Below are 17,215 nucleotides of genomic sequence, written 5' to 3' on the forward strand. Positions count from 1 at the left end.
CGCGGAGCTCTCCCGGTGCCCACAGGCTGGCAAAGTTATTATCAGGCTCGCTTTAGGAGGTGAAGGGAGCCCTTATAGCTCATTAACTGTCCTGTTGTGTCCCAGAGGCTCGTAGAAACAACTTTGTGTCCGTTTCAGCCGAATTCATCTCTGAAACAAGTCCCAACTTTCTCCCCCCTCCCCGCCGCCCGGAGTCCGACGGAGAAGTAAAATTCAAGGAAATTCAGAAACAAAAAAGAGTCACAAAGTCGAAAACATTAGAATTAAATAAAGTACTAAAAACGTGTCAGGAAAAGAGCAAATAATTTGCCTTTTTTCTACTACCTTTGAAATCACGCAGGAGCCAAATGTTAAAAGGACACCCTGCAGCTGCTCCAAGTCTCAAAAATTGCTTTTAACGTAAACTTCTAACTTCTGAAGCGATAAAATAACCCAAAAATATTTAGAAAATAAATTCGGAACGATGGAGGAAAAAAAATCTGAAGCTGAAAGCTTTCCAGACATCACTGCTTCAAATCTGAGCCGCATAAATCCAACTTTGAAACAAGGACCATCTAAAGAAACTCCACCGGCAGCTCATCAGGTGCCGTCTGTGCTCCCAGAATCTAGAGGTTCCGATAAATAACAAAACTGCGTCCCCCTCCTCCTTCCGAACGTGCTTTAACCACCGTGAGTTTTCTCCTTTGCAGAGTTACTTTTCCCTTTTTTTCAAACCCGTCGCTCCGTAGTCCCACGTTGGAAGCACAACAGCGATCCTAAGTGCCGCCCATAACGATCTGATTGGAGAATAGCTTCTTACCTAAGCGATCTGATTGGTCGGATCGCTTCTCCCCGCATCGCGGAGTGAAGAGCCCTTGAGCGGTTGTCAATCAACGCCGAAACTCCGCCTCCCTTTCCCACCCGAGGGTGTGAAACCGCGCCCCCTCCCCTCCTCAGCCCCCCCGCCACTCTCACTACTTCTTAAAGAGACAATCAGCCCCAGCTCAATCTCTATAATCGCATTATAACAAGCCATAATAACATAATTGGTTTGAATGCCCCTAATAATTCCATTCTGACACCGACATTTACATGTGAAAGAGTCAAGAGAGGAAGTAATAAACATGTCTCTGTTAAACATGGCTTTTTAAAGACAAAAGAAATACTAGGTGCATGACACTATTATTGAAACTCTTAAAAGTCACATCAGTACAGTCTCAAAAACATTTTCACACTCAGGTTTGTGATTAAAAAAAGAGTCAACCTAAAGCTATTAACAATTTTACCTACACTACACTTGATATATGTGACACATCACTAAGAATAGAATAGAATTTAAAATACCATTATTGTCCCACAATGGGAAAAATCTGGTGTTTAACAGTTGCAAAAAGATTATAGAAAAAATAAATAAGCTGTCTTTATTCTTCTTTTTCTGTCTCCTCAAATATGTATTCCACTCTAAAGATTCCTCTTAAGATAGTATTACTACAAAGAGTTTTTCACTGGATTAGGGCCAGTGAAAAATAAAAAAACATTTTTCAAATTTTATTTCAGTATAATATGAGAAAAAAAAGTCTGAATTCTGACTTTAATCTCAGAATCCTGACTTTTTTCTCACAATTCTGACTTTAATCTCAGAATTCTGACTTTAATCTCAGATTCCTGACATTGTTCTCACAATTCTGACTTTATTCTCAGAATTCAAACTTTAATCTTAGATTTCTGACTTTTTTCTCACAATTCTGACTTTTATCCCAGAATTCTGACTTTTTTCTCAGAATTCTGACTTTAATCTTAGAATTCTGACATTTTCTCACAATTCTGACTTTAATCTCCGAATTCAGACTTTAATCTTAGAATTCTGACTTTTTTCTCACAATTCTGACTTTAATCTCAGAATTCAGACTTTAATCTCAGAATTCTGACTTTTTTCTCACAATTCTGACTTTAATCAGACTTTAATCTCAGAATTCTGACTTTTTTCTCACAATTCTGACTTTAATCTCAGAATTCAGACTTTAATCTTAGAATTCTGACTTTTTTCTCACAATTCTGACTTCAATCTTGAAATTCAGACTAAGCTTAGAATTCTGACTTTCTTCTCACAATTCTGACTTTAACCAGACTTTAATCTCAGAATTCTGACTTTTTTCTCACAATTCTGACTTTAATCTCAGAATTCAGACTTTAATCTTAGAATTCTGACTTTTTTCTCACAATTCTGACTTCAATCTTGAAATTCAGACTAAGCTTAGAATTCTGACTTTCTTCCCACAATTCTGACTTTAATCTCAGAATTCTGACTTTTTTCTCAGAATTCTGACTTTAATCTCAGAATTTTGAATCTGAATGTAGGTTGGCACCATAAGGGAATACATGTGGGAGCACTCAGCTTCACTGACAAAGATGTGAGATCTGACCCTTTTCCCAAAATAAACTGAAATGAATTCTAAAAATCAGTCAATTTTTTTTTTTTCAGTGTCCCTAATCCTCTTCCGTAGAATAAAGAAGGGTTTTTTATTTTCAAATAGAACTGAGAATGACGTTTGCAAGTTCAATACATACGTTTAAAAACCATAGTTGCAAGAGTGCGGTGTGGTAAAAAAAACAAATGAAAAGCCTTGAAATCTAAACTTCTCACAACACAGTAACATAGTTTCACTCTTATCTACACTCAAAATTCAAACGTCATTTTCTATATTTAGGTGTTACATAATGCAAAGTCAGAAAATTAGATCTGTTTCTTGGGTGTTAGATTCTTTTTTTTTTTGTTTTTGTTTTTTTTTTTGTTCTTTATTCTGATGTAATAATCTTATATTTTGTGTTTTTTCACTGGATGTAAACAGGAAATTATCCTCACCAACAAAAAAAGGCATAAAAACTTCCTTGTAAATAAATGAGTAATTTGTTTCAATTATAGAAATAAAAAAATAGCTCTTCAATGATCAATCTATTGATATGTGATACTTTTTTTATATATTTTTTAAATTGATATTTGTTTTATGTAGTTTCATATTCATCATTTGCTTCCTTGTTGATTAAAAAATAACATGACATGCTGTTTCTGGCTCATTGTGAACACATATTCAACATAATTAAATGTTAATTTTCTATAAATGTTAGATTATAGTACACAGTAAAAAAATCTATACATTTATTTAAAGACTTTTTATAATTTTTTGGGGGCGCCCATAACCTGGGTTCATAATGTACATTGGCCAAACTTTTATTTCACAGTCATTGCAAGTGAGGCATTAGAGAAACATTTCAAAAATACAATCAGAACATGAGTTGCTCAATCTCTTTTGATTGAGCAACTTATTTATTTTTTAAAGCTAACAGTTCACATCGGATCACCCCGGATAATGATTTGAATTTGCGAAAAAAAAACCTAGAAGGAGCTAAATATTAGAGTTATGGCAAGGAGCTTCAAATGCCTGGAGCTGAAGACCAAAAATAAAGCCTCAAAATACCAGTGAAGTATTTGCTAAGAAGGTCATAAAGATTTTTTTTTTCAATAAATATCAACAGGCTATTTTTTCTGCAAAGTGAAAACTCTACTTATAAAAATGATCCACATCACGATGATTAGTTTACACGTGTACAATTATGAAGTAAGGACTTTTTTCATCAGTGTTTGAAATGCAAAATGCTATAAATATTTTCCGCCAGGTGTGTCTGTGCATGCTTATGTAGAGTGTATCCATGTGTTTTGTCCATCCACAATGATCTTTCCACTATTTGAACTTGCCCTGTAAAGGCCACATGAAAGCAAAAAATAATTCTTCACAAATGCTAAAATTGTGTTTGCCCATGCTCTCAGAAATGCACATCTGTGATAAATCAGCAGTGCTGTCAGGCAACCTGGCCTCACGAACAATCTCCCCCCTTTACATTTTTTCTTGGCACTGACAGATTGTTTTGATTGACTTTGTCAGAGCTATTGTGATCACTCCGTGCTGGGCCAAGGCCCAGGTTTCATTGCCATTAATCACAATAGCCAGGACACAGATATTCGCACCTGCAGCACTGCAGGCAAGTTCAGTGGCACAGTTCCTTGTTCCATTTCCAGTAAACAGACAATGGTTTCACATTGCATCGGGTATATGTGCACATTTACCTGCAGGCGAGGCTTCCAGCTAATGGAGAAAAGGAAAATAAATTAAAAATGAGACTCTGTTAAAACATGACTTCAACGATGAAAAAAAAAAAAAAAAGGACTTGGGAATTGTTTGCTGAAGCAGGTTTTATAAGATTAATTGAAGCATTTCGATAAGTCAAAGAAACATAGCCATGAAGTCACATATTAGTGTCACAGCATATTTATTTAGTAAATCTCTTATATAACACACAAAGATTAGATGATAAACAGATTGTACTAAAGCTGATTAAATCCTTTCCTCTAAAACTAAACAAGGTCTACAGAGCACTTCTGGTGCTGATGTCATGAAAGCATAATATCTCAGATGTCAAGGTTAACTTATGCTTCCCAGTAAGGCGGCAAAAGTTGTAAAAAAGTTGTATTATAAAATACTATGATGACCATATAAATTGAAATATATACTTTTTTTCTTTTTTCTCTCCCTGTCATCTCTGCTTTACAAATGCTTGAACATTTATTATTATCGATAATAACACTGATGTCCAATGTGAGCAGTAGTGACTAAACATTCCATCAGCAGGTAAAATACAACTTTGTATATTAGCTGACAATTATTTGCATTTCAAAATGTCCTTCATGGTATACATTTTGCACAGACTAATATTGTGATGATGATATTTTGCAATATGCATCCTTGCAACACCATGTGCTCCACCCTTTTATCCAGGAAAGCATGTGATTGAAATTTTTATGTATATACCTGGGATACACTAAGACTCTCTAAGGACTTCTGTGCCAAACTGATAACAATACCAAATATCACATTCAATAGCTGGTTCCAAATACTCAGCAGATAGAAAACTCTTGAGAACAACTGTTGAGAGAGAATATAAAGCAATTCCTCTTTTTTTTTTTTTTGGAAATGATTTGCTAGACTAGTTCATGTCCAACTGATATGTTTCAGTTTTTGCCCTTCCAGCTTCCAATTAATACTTGTAAGCCAACCATTTTGAAACTATGTTACTTAACCATTGCATATAAGTTTATATTTGTTTGCTGTTTGGTATTATTTTAATGCATTCGAACACCTTGATTTTAATTTTTTTTTTACTGTATTCATCTGTTATTTCAAAAATTGCCTTTGCAGGGACTCTTACAGAGCACTAGTGTAGAGTTTGTGCAAATATGTTAAGGTGTCTGTTTTTTGGAAGTACCTGCATAGATCAAGTGACTTAAATGGACAATTCTTGATCCAACATATGTCCAGCTCAATGCACAAAGCAATGTTAATAAAGGAGTTTTGTCTGGAAGAGTGTGAACAGCCTGCACTGGAGTCCCAATTTTAATGTTGTAGCACACCTTTAGGATAAATTAGGCATAATTTATATTATAATATTTTCTTATATCAGTGTATTACCTTAAAAAATACATTTCTGGAAGAATGGGAAAGATTTTAATAAACATATTTTCAAACCTTGTCGAAGATCTAAACAGCTAAAGATGTTTGGGTGACATCACTCTTATACTTATGGAATAATAATAGGACATTGTTCATGTTTATATATGTTTGCAGGCACTTTTGGCAATATGTCTGTTGATGGCTACAATAAACATTTACTTTATTGTTTCTAATCCATTATGTTTGGCCATCTGCACATCTTCAACACACAAGGGTAGCAGTTTAGCATGACAGCTATCCCAAGTATGTCCAACCTTACATTTTGATGTTCCTTCATCAGGCACAGTATGTGGACAAAGGTACTTTGCGGGTCTATTTTAGGAAAACTGTTGACACGTCTTTTAACTTGATTTACTTGATGGATGACCTGCCCTAAATGACCTGGCTTACAAATAACCTCAACAAGGACAGTCTTTTTCAAGACCGGACATCTAAAAATAAATACATAAAGTTAAGTCTGTTACACCAAGATTTGATGAGTTTGTGGTCTGCTCACCATTTGCACCATCATTAAAGAGGTTCAGCCTTGTAGTTTTATAATGATGCAAGCATTGCTAATATGACGATTTGTATATAACAGTTCTTTTTGTGAAAAATCTTTTGTTGATTAAATTGAAAAATGGTTGTATACTAAGAAGAAGGAAGAATAAATGGACATTGTACAGTTACACACTTTTCCCTTTTGTCAATAACCTTTTTTGACCTTTTTGAAGCAGTGTGATGCTCTGACTCCATTGTTAAAAGACTAATGACAGAACCAGATGAGCTCAAGCCCATGTCTGTTCTTTGTTTGTATACGCTGTAAATGCCATCTGCGTCAGTGCTACAGGTAATTCTCTAAGCATGTCAATGTAAACCTTGGGAGATGTGGAAGCAGCAGCTTCTTAAAGGGGTGTGAGTCAACGACATATTGATAATCTCTCTCCTTTTGGTCTGGAAGTGTAACTTGATGGTGGTGGTGTTGGGGGAGCTGAGGGCCTGGAGCAATTCATCACGCTCATCTCCCTGGAATCTTCAAAGATAACAAACCATCTGCTGCAGCCATTCATCAAGCATAAAATGGGAAGGCGTGAAGCCAGGCCAACTCATCATACCTCGGCTGGATGGCTAACGTGTGTTACAGGAGTCTGGAAATGCCTCGGTAATAGGAAGCAGAGAAAGGTTAGGGTTGATTTTGGTAGATACCAACACGCCTGGTAACATGCATGAGACTCGGGCTGAGAATCGGAGGACAGATGTTCAGAGAAAAAATTTAAAACGTCTTTTGAACCCATATTCAACTTGTTTTGTCATACCTTTACATCACAGATGTGACGTTTGTGTCATCTTGGTTAAATCTTATAAGCCATTGCTTCTTTTGCACATTTAAACTGACATTTACATCTAGAATTTAAATATTTTTGGAGCGCTTTATGATACAGAAATCTAATAATTATGCTCCGATGCTCTTTATCTGAACTTAAACATTTAAAAGTCCAGGTTTCAAGTGGGGAAATTCAGCATAGGTCCTAACTTGAAAGGTCAGGGAATGATACCAGACTTAACCCTAAAATCCACCATGACAGGGCTGAACACTCAAACTGTGATCTATGCTGTAGTCATAGCCCAGTTTTAGGTTTCATGGTTTTAAAAAGTAATGGTCTGAAATCTAAACAATTCCTCCTGCTAAAAGTCTTTTAATCAAAGACCATATATAAGTCACTGGAGTGCAAAGTAAATCACTTCTCAGCCCCGCCCAACCTGTTGCTACACATCCTCAATCACTCCTACATGTTCCATTCCCTTGTGTAATTCTTTACTATAAGGAAATCCACAAACTGTAGTTAAAAGCCTTCAGCTGATCTGGAGTTCTAATGAAAATCAAAAAGAGAGATCATATCTCTCCTATCCTAACTTCTCTTCATTGGCTTCCTGTTAAATCAAGAAAAGAATATAGAATCCCCTTTCTCGCATATACAGCCTTAAATGGCCAAGCTCCATCTTATATCAGAGATATGATTGCTCCTTATGTCCCTAGCAGAGCACTTCGCTCTCAATCTGCAGGTTTACGAGTAGTTCCTAGAATTTTTAAAAGTAGAAAGGGAGGCAGATCTTTTAGTTATCCGGCTTCTCTCCTGTGGAACCAACTGCTAGTTGTAGTCTGTGAGGCAGACACCCTGTCTACTTTTAATTGTAGGTTTAAAACTTTCCTTTTTGATAAAGCTTATAGTTAGAGTGGCTCAGGTTATCCCGAGCTATCTCTATAGCTATGCTTCTATTGGCTTAGACTTCTGGAGGACATAGGAACCCCTATTTCATAATTTCGCTTCATTCTATCTCTATTCTCCCACTCTGCAGAATCTGTTAGTTCAATCTCTAACGTTATGCTCTCTCTGCTTTTTCTCATAGTAGCTTTGCCTCGTCTGTTCCTGTTTAGCTGTGACACCATCCTGGAGAGAAATATTTGCTGTGCTGCTGCCATCAACACCTTTGTTCATAGATGTTGGAGATCGGCCTTTTCTTCAGTGTAGTCCTGTTTCTCTGACTGTGACTGGCTGGATGTGCTCTCTTCATCCTCTGACATGGGCGGGACACCTTTTACGGCTGCTTTTTGTATCTCCTCTTCTGTCTCCTTGAACCCCACATGGCCACTCACACTGAGCCTGGTTCTGCTGGAGGTTTCTTCCTTTTAAAAGGGAGCTTTTCCTCTCCACTGTCGCACAGTGTAAGGGATTGCATTCCAGTCAAAGAGTCGATGCAATCAACTGGTTTTCCTTAAATAGAAAACTTTGAATCAATTTGACTGTAAGATCTGGTTAATTGAAAAGTGCCTTTAGATGACATGTGTTGTAAATTGGCACAATATAAATAAACGGAATGTAATTTAATTGTGCACAAGAAATATACATTCTACTGAAGGGAAAAATGTGCCATGAAATCTAAAAGAGCTCCACCCATAACTCTTAAAGGTAGAGTGGAGGATATTCTTTTTACAGGTGGATCATGAAAATAAGTGGTCCTCCTAATTGTCATCATTCTGGGGATATTTTTATGTAAAGCCGTCCAACGTGCTCCATTTTCACTTACAGGTGGCGAGTCTGACATAGTGGGAAAATTGCAAATCTTCTTTTGGAAAGTAAGCTTGTATGATGCAAACAGCAACTTTTAAACAGAGCGTGCACAAGGAAGAATGGGCTCGTGCATGCTCTCGCACGCAATTAATAGGCGTTCCTTCTCTTCTTGGGAGCGGGTACAGGGTTGTGCATGTGCCTTTTTAAAAAAAAGGCTTAAAAAATTGGCGAAAATCCTCCACTATACCTTTAATAGGGAAGCTGTTAAAACCTAGATTTGCTAAGCTAAAAGCACAGCCACTGGAGATAGACAGACAGAATAGTCAGCTCATATTAGTACATTTTAAAGAGCAAAAGCTTAGAAAATTGTTCTCAAAAAGTATTATAACTTCTGCCAAATTATGTATTTTTATCTTATATTTCATTATGTAGGAAATGGAAAGAAAGATCAATTCAGAGTTGCTGTAATATTTAATGGAGATATCTAAGCAGCAGAAGAAATAATCACTCCATTCTTTTTAAAACAAATCCAGTTTAAATATTTTCTATTTCTTTATTCCTACCCTGAAACTGCTGTGGTATCTCTCCTCCGTGGGATCTTATGGGGCTAATCTACTGTCATAAAATGTTTGATAAACTTTTAGATCCAGCTTCTTGTTTCATTGTTCGTTGGACGAGTTTTGGCACAGCTATAACAGCAAAGTACAGGATATGTTCACAGATTTTGCAGGTCATTTCAGGAGAACCACCCCAGGTAAACTGGGTTGGTATGAAATCCAGCAGGGCCGTTTGTTACAAAAAGGATCTGCGAGGCATATTAGATGTTTGCTTTGTGACAAAAACCTGCTGTTGAAAACCATTTAGCAAAAGTAAAATAAGGATTAGACTTTGTTTAAACTGTCAGCATGTTTTGTCATGATATTCACGTCTTTCAGCAAACTCCTGAAGTTGTGTAATACTTGAGGGAAAAAAGTCACAAAGGTAGTCCTTATAACCTCTTCTCTTTTATTTTCTAAGGGTTTTACAGATGGTAATAAACCAAATGATTTCACCTCGACGCAGGAACGCATTAATAATCATCATTCCAAAAAGAAATCTTGTAATGAATCAATTAAACCTCCGAAAATCTGCTTGTTGGCTTGTAATTAGCCCGTGATTAAAATGCACCTCAGAGCGATCTGATGTGAGACAGGGTGCCATAAAAACATTCAGGGGAACATTTTAAGACATCTAGTTTTGTTTGCGGTGCAACCAGGTGTCCAAACAGCACGATTCCTGCCATTCCTCCAGCTGTTCTCAATACTTCTATCGGCACTGAAAGGCTGCTTGCATTTTCTGTTCTCATCAATGCTTGTCAAGTGAGAGCAGTGAGTCAGGATAAGCGTTGCCAAATTTCTGTCAGCAGGAAGGACTTGCAGCTTGTCAACCCAACAGCATTGAGCATTGATAGACGGAGACCGCACCACCTCCCTAACCTGTTCCATCACGAGGTAGGCGTGGACACAGGAGCTCTCCCTGACTGTTGAGTTCAATTCAAGACACCGTGTCAGCTGAAGCGAGAGGTACGCATTGTTACAAGTAGATCCAATATGGCAGCTACCCTGTACATCTTTTCAACAGGTGTTTGCTTTTGTCGACATTGCTCACATCCTCGCCCTGCTGAGATAAAGATGAAGTCACAGCTTCTATTTTTTTTGTCCCGTTTTGTTGTTTTGTCTTTTTTTTTCTTCGTCTTTTCAACAGGGAGGGTGGACAAAGAACTTCTTTCAGTAAAAGTTTTCTAAAGAATATTTTTAAAAAAAGAAGCAGTGGCCCAGAACAACTTCTCCTCAAGCTGAGGAATGTGCATGAAAGGTGACTGCTGGTCTAAAGGCCTGCAGCAACCATGGAGCATTTTGTGTGTTCATAGATTTTTGGGTCAAGCAAATTAAGCATTTTATTGCCTCTTAAATGTATTGTATTTACCTAAAAAAATGGTCTGTTTCTCCGAATTAACAGGATCTTCTTTTACAAAAATATTTTTTTTTTCAGAATTACTGAGATAAACAGTAAAGAGAAGAGGAAGGGGGGAAACAACTGTGCCACAGAAGCGCCCAGCGAGCAGGCGTCTTCGAAAAGTCGACGAGCTAATAGTGATCACATCTATAACAGAGAATTTCTTAGTTTCTCAAAGCCAAAACAAAGAAAAAAATGAATGAAACAGGAGGCTTATTTGAAGGAAAGAAATCTCTTGCATGGAAATCTGCAATGCCAACAACAACAGAACATCATAAAAACCCATCAGCATTATCTGCTTAATTCAGAAACAACAAACTTTTTTGTTTCTATTTGTAAAAATCTTGTTTATTCACAAAAATAGACCAATCTTTTTTACTTCTAAGTGAATTCAATAAGCTTCTGCACTTTAGGATATCGTTTGCCCACTAGGTGTAAAGGTTTTTCAATAATTATGCAAATAAAAATCTAATACAGTGGCATACTTTTGTATTTATTTCACTTCAACTAAATACCCACGAATAACGTCTAAAGCAACCTGCCTTCTAAATGAAGAGAGTCCTTATATCTGTATTTCAAAGTCCGTATAAATCCTGCTTCTCTCTAGTGATTGGTGATTACCTTGTGGAGCAGTTAAGAGCAAGATTAGGATAAAATAATATTATCCTAAAGATTAAAAGTCTTACTGTTTAGCACTGTTTAGTCCATCATCTGAAAACAGAAAGCTTATGGCACACTTGTTAATTTACCTTATCCAGAGAGGCGGCCAAGAGGCTCCTAACTCTATGGCAGTTACATAGCTGTGCAATAATTTAGGGCGGAGTGTCTGTCAACAGGACTACTTTTAGTGCTCTCTACAAATCTGCTCTCAAAAAGGAACACCATTGATGAAAGGAAAAACAACAACAGGACACTGGATTGTCATCTCACCATAGGCCATTCAGAGAACACAGCAAACTTCAGAAGAATGTGATCCAATCAGACTAGACCATAAAAAAAAATATATGGCTTAAATATAAAATGTTAAAACAAGGATTGTGCATTTCTCTGAAAACATAATCTCAACAGTGAACGTGGTGGTGGCAGCCTTGTGCCGTGGGAATCCCTTTCTTTTTGTTTTTTTTAAGAAGAACGTGCAAAACCCTCAGGCTCTGGATATGCAAAGCTTTTAGAGACCCAATGAACTATAACTCCAGAAAAAAATGACTCAAGACAGCAGAAAACATAAAGTATATTTCACTTTTATTTGTTAGTAAATCTAAAAATAATTTTCCTTTTCCACAGTAAAGAGTGAAAGTAGTCTTTGTGTCGGTCAAATTAAATCCCCATAAAATACATTGAACCTTAATGGATGGAAGAGCAACATAATGAATAAAAATTAGAACATTTTCAACTTTGTTTATTTCAAAGCCCGTGAAATTTAAATCCGTGTAACAATATTTGACCTGTCACAGTTTATGATTTATTCCAGGTAGGCCTGGTGCTGCGACATCCACCGAGCGGCTGAATCGGAACGGCTCACCCGCTTAAATCCAATTATGGCTTAAAGCTCACTCAATAAAACTGCAGGCCAGAGGTGGAAAATTGAATTTTATTTGAAGTAACTGAATACCCATTTACCGCTAACCCATAGGGCCTCCCCTCCTTGTGTGTGTGTTATGCATGTTTACAAGCAATTTCTTTAGAATCATTGCATTATCTTAAGTGTATCATTAGCTGTGGAGAAACGGCAATTAAGCGGAGCGTTAACCGTTGAACCTAACACCATAAAGAGTTTTTTTACCAGCTCGTTGAGAAACAACATTTCCACCTCTGATTTGAAAAATGAGAACCCAACTTCAAGTCTCTATGCTCTTCCTTTAAATCTTATAAAGTAGGTCTGTACAATGCATATGTATGTACAAAGCCCAGCTCTCTTTGGAAATGAACACAAGACTGGCATTCAATTAAAGAAGAGAATGAAGAGAAATCAATCAAACTTTTTGTTCCCATTTTACCAACCTGCTCCACTCTTTACCCGCAACTCCATAGCCAGCTCATTAGCAGAGGGTTTAGGAATGCCTGTATAGCTATGTGAAGTACAAAGGGTAGAAAAGGCTGATCCCTCCTTTTTCTTTCCTGTGCTTCTTTGCTCCTGACAAAGTATAGAGCTGCGGTGAATAGAGGAGGCCAAGGCAGAGCTGAATGGAGCTGGAGGAGTGAGGCTCAGTCATGCAGAGAGCTCCCAGCCCCTCTATACCTGCCCCGTAGAAAAGAGTGGCCAGCTGTTGCCGCTGAGTCTTTCTCCCCCTGACTTCAATAGAGACCTTATGAAAAGGAGCCTGGTAAGGGGGTAGCTGAATACTCTGAGAGAAAGTGAGGAATGGAGGCTAGGGAGGGAGCGGAAGGGAGAAAAAGGAAGGTAAGTGGGGGTGAGCTACCAGATTGTATGAGGCCATCATCATGCCCCCACTGAGCTCTTGGACTTAGTCCATGACAGAGAAGAAGAGCACCTCAGATTAATCACTCATAGTGGAAATTAGCATGTTATAATGAGGCATTGAGAGGAGTCTTTTATTTGGGTATTTCAAAGAAAAGCTTGACTTTGGAGCAGAGGTATGCAGATGCTGGCCAAACCAAGTTTGGCAGGGGTCTCTTCAAGCTTAAAGAGAATGCTTAAGATCTTTCAAATTCATGCCTGGTACAGTAAGAAGCACTAAACCTTAAGTCCCCAACGTTTTTTTCCAAACTGAATGACTGAATTTTGGACGCGGATCAACTTTTGGAATTTCTCTCTGAAATGAACTAATCAAGTTCAACTTAAGTTTGACAGTGAAGCACCTTGAAAAAGTTTTCATACCTCCCTCAGTTTTGTAAAATCTGACATGAAAACTGTAGCTCTTACTTTTATGTTTCAGTAGACCAACACAAAGTGAGACATAAATGTAAAGCAGAAGGTTTAATTTCTGAAGTAAACATAAAAAAATAAGGTGTTTAACAATATGTAGCCCCTTCTAATCAGATAACCTCCAAAAGATCCAGTAAAACCAAATGCCTTTGAAATGAACCTAATAGTAAGCAGAAGACTGATGGGAAACAGATGCTATTTTGTTCAGATGAGACCCCTGTTAAGCCTACAAAACCTTATGTGTGTTAGACAGCTAGGTACACCATCTCCACCCAGAAACGGGATGATGGCGTCACGCTTTTCCTTAACAGAGACAGGGAAAAGTCATTGTGGAGAGGAAAATGGAGCTAAAAAGAAGGGGAAATCCTGGATGAAAATCTTCGACAATGGTGCGGCCACCACCGTGTTTAACAATGGGGGATGGTGTGTTTAGGCAGATGAGTGTGAGTTACTGTAAGCCTCATATACACTACCCTTTTGAAACCGTGTCGAGATCGCTCCGAGCAAGGTAACCGAGATAACTGTTGAGTGTAAATGGCACGCATAACTGCAATGACCGGACCATGCCAGACACAACCGAACCGCGCTAAACTGATACTAGTTCATCAGTAGTGTTTGGCGCGGTTCAGTTCTGGCTCAGTTCTCAGATAACAAAGAGTGCGTGAGCAGACAGTGTCACTTCCTTAAAGTCAGCCTCCGTAATCATGACATTTCAGACATTCATTAAAATACTAGTTTCCCTACCTTGCCACATGATTTCCAGCACTATGATGAACCTCAACGTCTGTCATTGTTTCCTGTGTCTGTAAGCCCTGATTAAACTATCGTTTGTCGTATCCACTTCCCAAAAGCTGACCCTGTCAAGTAAATTCACCAAAGGCTGCCTTATTTACCTTACTCTCCACAAACAATGAAATATCACAATAAAAACAAAACATAACTTCCTGAATGTTACGGGCGCCGCCATGTTGGTTTGCATACTTACCTCTAGAGAGCAGTAGTACCGTAGATTATCACAAGAAGGCGAGGTGTAAATGGTCGTAAGGAACCAAGCTCGACATGGTTTTCAGAGGGTAGAGTAAATGGAGCTATAGACTCACATACCCTCACAAAGCCTTTTAGGCATAGAACCAAAGATTTAATTTCAGTCCTACCACTGAATTTTATGGAGGGGGTATATAAGTAAAGGCGGTTTAGAAATGCATGCATTACTTTGCATTATTCAACCACAGAAATTCTCAGTTAAACACTTAAAATTTATAGTCTGTTAAATACTCTAATCTCTCTCTGCATCACTGACATTGGCTTTTTTCCCCCGTAACCAATGGGCTGTTGCTTCTGTTGATTTTACCTTCAGTTTCTTCGCTCATTTTGCAAAGGCCTCTTGGTTTCCCCCGGGCCTTTGCTGTCGCTAATAGGATAATGGTTGCCATGTTATGCACACTTAAAACCCACAGAGCAGCGCTGAGGGCTGCTTGTGTGTGACTCGTGTGTGAATGTTTATGGGGGTGCCTGTGTTCTCTGTCAGGCTCTGAAATTGTCTTCAGAGGAATTACAGAGTAGGTTCATTTGAATTTTTTACTTGTCAAAAGAAAGTCCAGAAGAGATCTTTCTTTATGTTGTCATTAGACTGCAATGCAGAATGATTTATGAGCGACAGAAATACAGTATATCAGTGTTTTCTTTATCTTTTTACAAGGAGCTGTGCAGACAGCCACAGAATAACTGCATGAACCTTTTCCAGTTGCTGATAAGACTTTGTAAGTCATATTAATACTACCTCGAAGCAGTTTTATTCCTGTTTGTTTTCAGATACATCCCTCTCTTTAGTTGCCTTTTATGGATAGTGTCTCTGCCTTTGCAATTGAGTTGAAATTAATTACCGTAATCTTCTAATCTGAATGAAAAAAAAGAAAACTGAAATGAAAAAGTTTGCAAACTTCAATCACAAATTGACATACACAGTATTTCAGCACTGTGATTAGCTGCGGTTTCATTGCCCCCCAAAATTTGCAAGTTATTACCAAATTGATAAAGGAAAAATGGCAAAAAAAATAAATAAATAAATGTAATTTTTCAAGTAAAAAAATGCACTAGCATTGGGTAACTTTTTGGCTACCTAATGCAATGGTAACGCTTTTTTTTTGCATCACACGAGTCACACGATCAATAGGCGGCCTTTACTAAAGGCAGAAAGAAGACAATGATAGGAAGTAGTCGGAGACATTTTTTTTCTTTATTAGTTATCGTGTGAACAAATGTATTCATATGTGATTTTAGTTGCATGTTTTATTATGGAAACACCACAACTGCAAAACTGTGTTTTTTCGGCATTAGCATAATTTCTACAAAGTTGGAGCACAATTGAAATGGAATTGCAGCTTTCTCTATTTTTAAAGTCTACCTCACCCTGATTGTTTCTTGACAAATTTTCAAAAGTGCAATTAAAGTGGTCCCTGCCATGAAACACTGAGGGGCATGGCACAGGATACAAGATGACTCACTAGATGTGGGTCTGAGTGATATGTTTTTATTCCTGAGCATTGGGCTTGGGTCATGAATACCTCTAAAACTTATATAACTGTGTACCAGCATGAACCACTATGATAATTCAACTGCAATAGCAACCATTTAATAAATGACTTTGCCAGCAATGAGAATGTTTCGATGCTAACAGTGCAAAACTAGAAAATCTCACTTGGAATTTCAAAAAATTTAAAGTAACATTAAAATTGCACCCAATTATACAGTTTAAATAAAAAAAAGGCAGGTTTTGGGGTGAAATACACTCATCTGCTACTCAGCAGTACACCTTTCAAGTACTAGACTGGACCACCTTTTGCTTTCAGAACTGCCCTAGTACTTCGAGATGATCCTGCATAGATGCAACAAGGTTCTGAAAACAGTTGTCAGAGAGTTGGGTCCATATTTTAATGATAGCATCACACTGATGCTGCAAATTTGTTGGCGGTGCACCCATGATGCGAATCTCCTGTGACTCCACATCCCAAAGGTGCTCAATGCAATCTGGTGACTATTGAGGCAATTTGAGTACAGTGAACTCATTGATATGTTCAAAAACCAGTCTGATATGATTTGCACTTTATGACATGGCACATTATCCTGCTGCAAGTATCCATCAGAACATGGATACACTGTGGTCATAAAGGGATGGACATGGTCAATGACCATACCGAGGCAGGCTGTGACATTGTCATGATGCTCAATTAGTACTATGGGGCCGAAAGTTTGACAAAAAAATATTCCCAAATGCATTACATCATCACCACCAGCCTGAACTGTTGGTACAAGGCAGGAGGGATCCACCCTTTCCATGTTGTTGATGCCAAATTCTGACCCCACCACGCAAATGTAGCAGCAGAAATCGAGACTCATCACACCGGGCAATGATTTTTCCAATCTTCTATTGTCCAATTTTGGTGAGTCTGTGTAGTAGCCTCGGTTTCCTGTAATTAGCTGGCAGGAGAGGCACTGTGGTCTTCTGCTGCAGGAGCCCATCCGCATCAACGTTTGATGTGCTGCGCATTTAGAGATACTCTCCTGCACCTCGGCTGTAAGGAGTGGTTATTTAAGTTACTGTTGCCTTTCTATCATCTCGAACCAATATGGACGTTCTCCTCAGACCTCAAGCATCAACCAGTCCAGCCACAGAACTGCCTCTCACTGGATAATTTATCTTTTTCAGATCATTCACTCTAAACAAAAGAGACGGTTGTGTT

This window comes from Cyprinodon tularosa, unplaced genomic scaffold (genome assembly GCF_016077235.1).
Source record: "Cyprinodon tularosa strain WSP-4 unplaced genomic scaffold, ASM1607723v1 ctg135, whole genome shotgun sequence".
In the NCBI taxonomy this organism is placed as follows: Eukaryota; Metazoa; Chordata; class Actinopteri; order Cyprinodontiformes; family Cyprinodontidae; genus Cyprinodon; species Cyprinodon tularosa.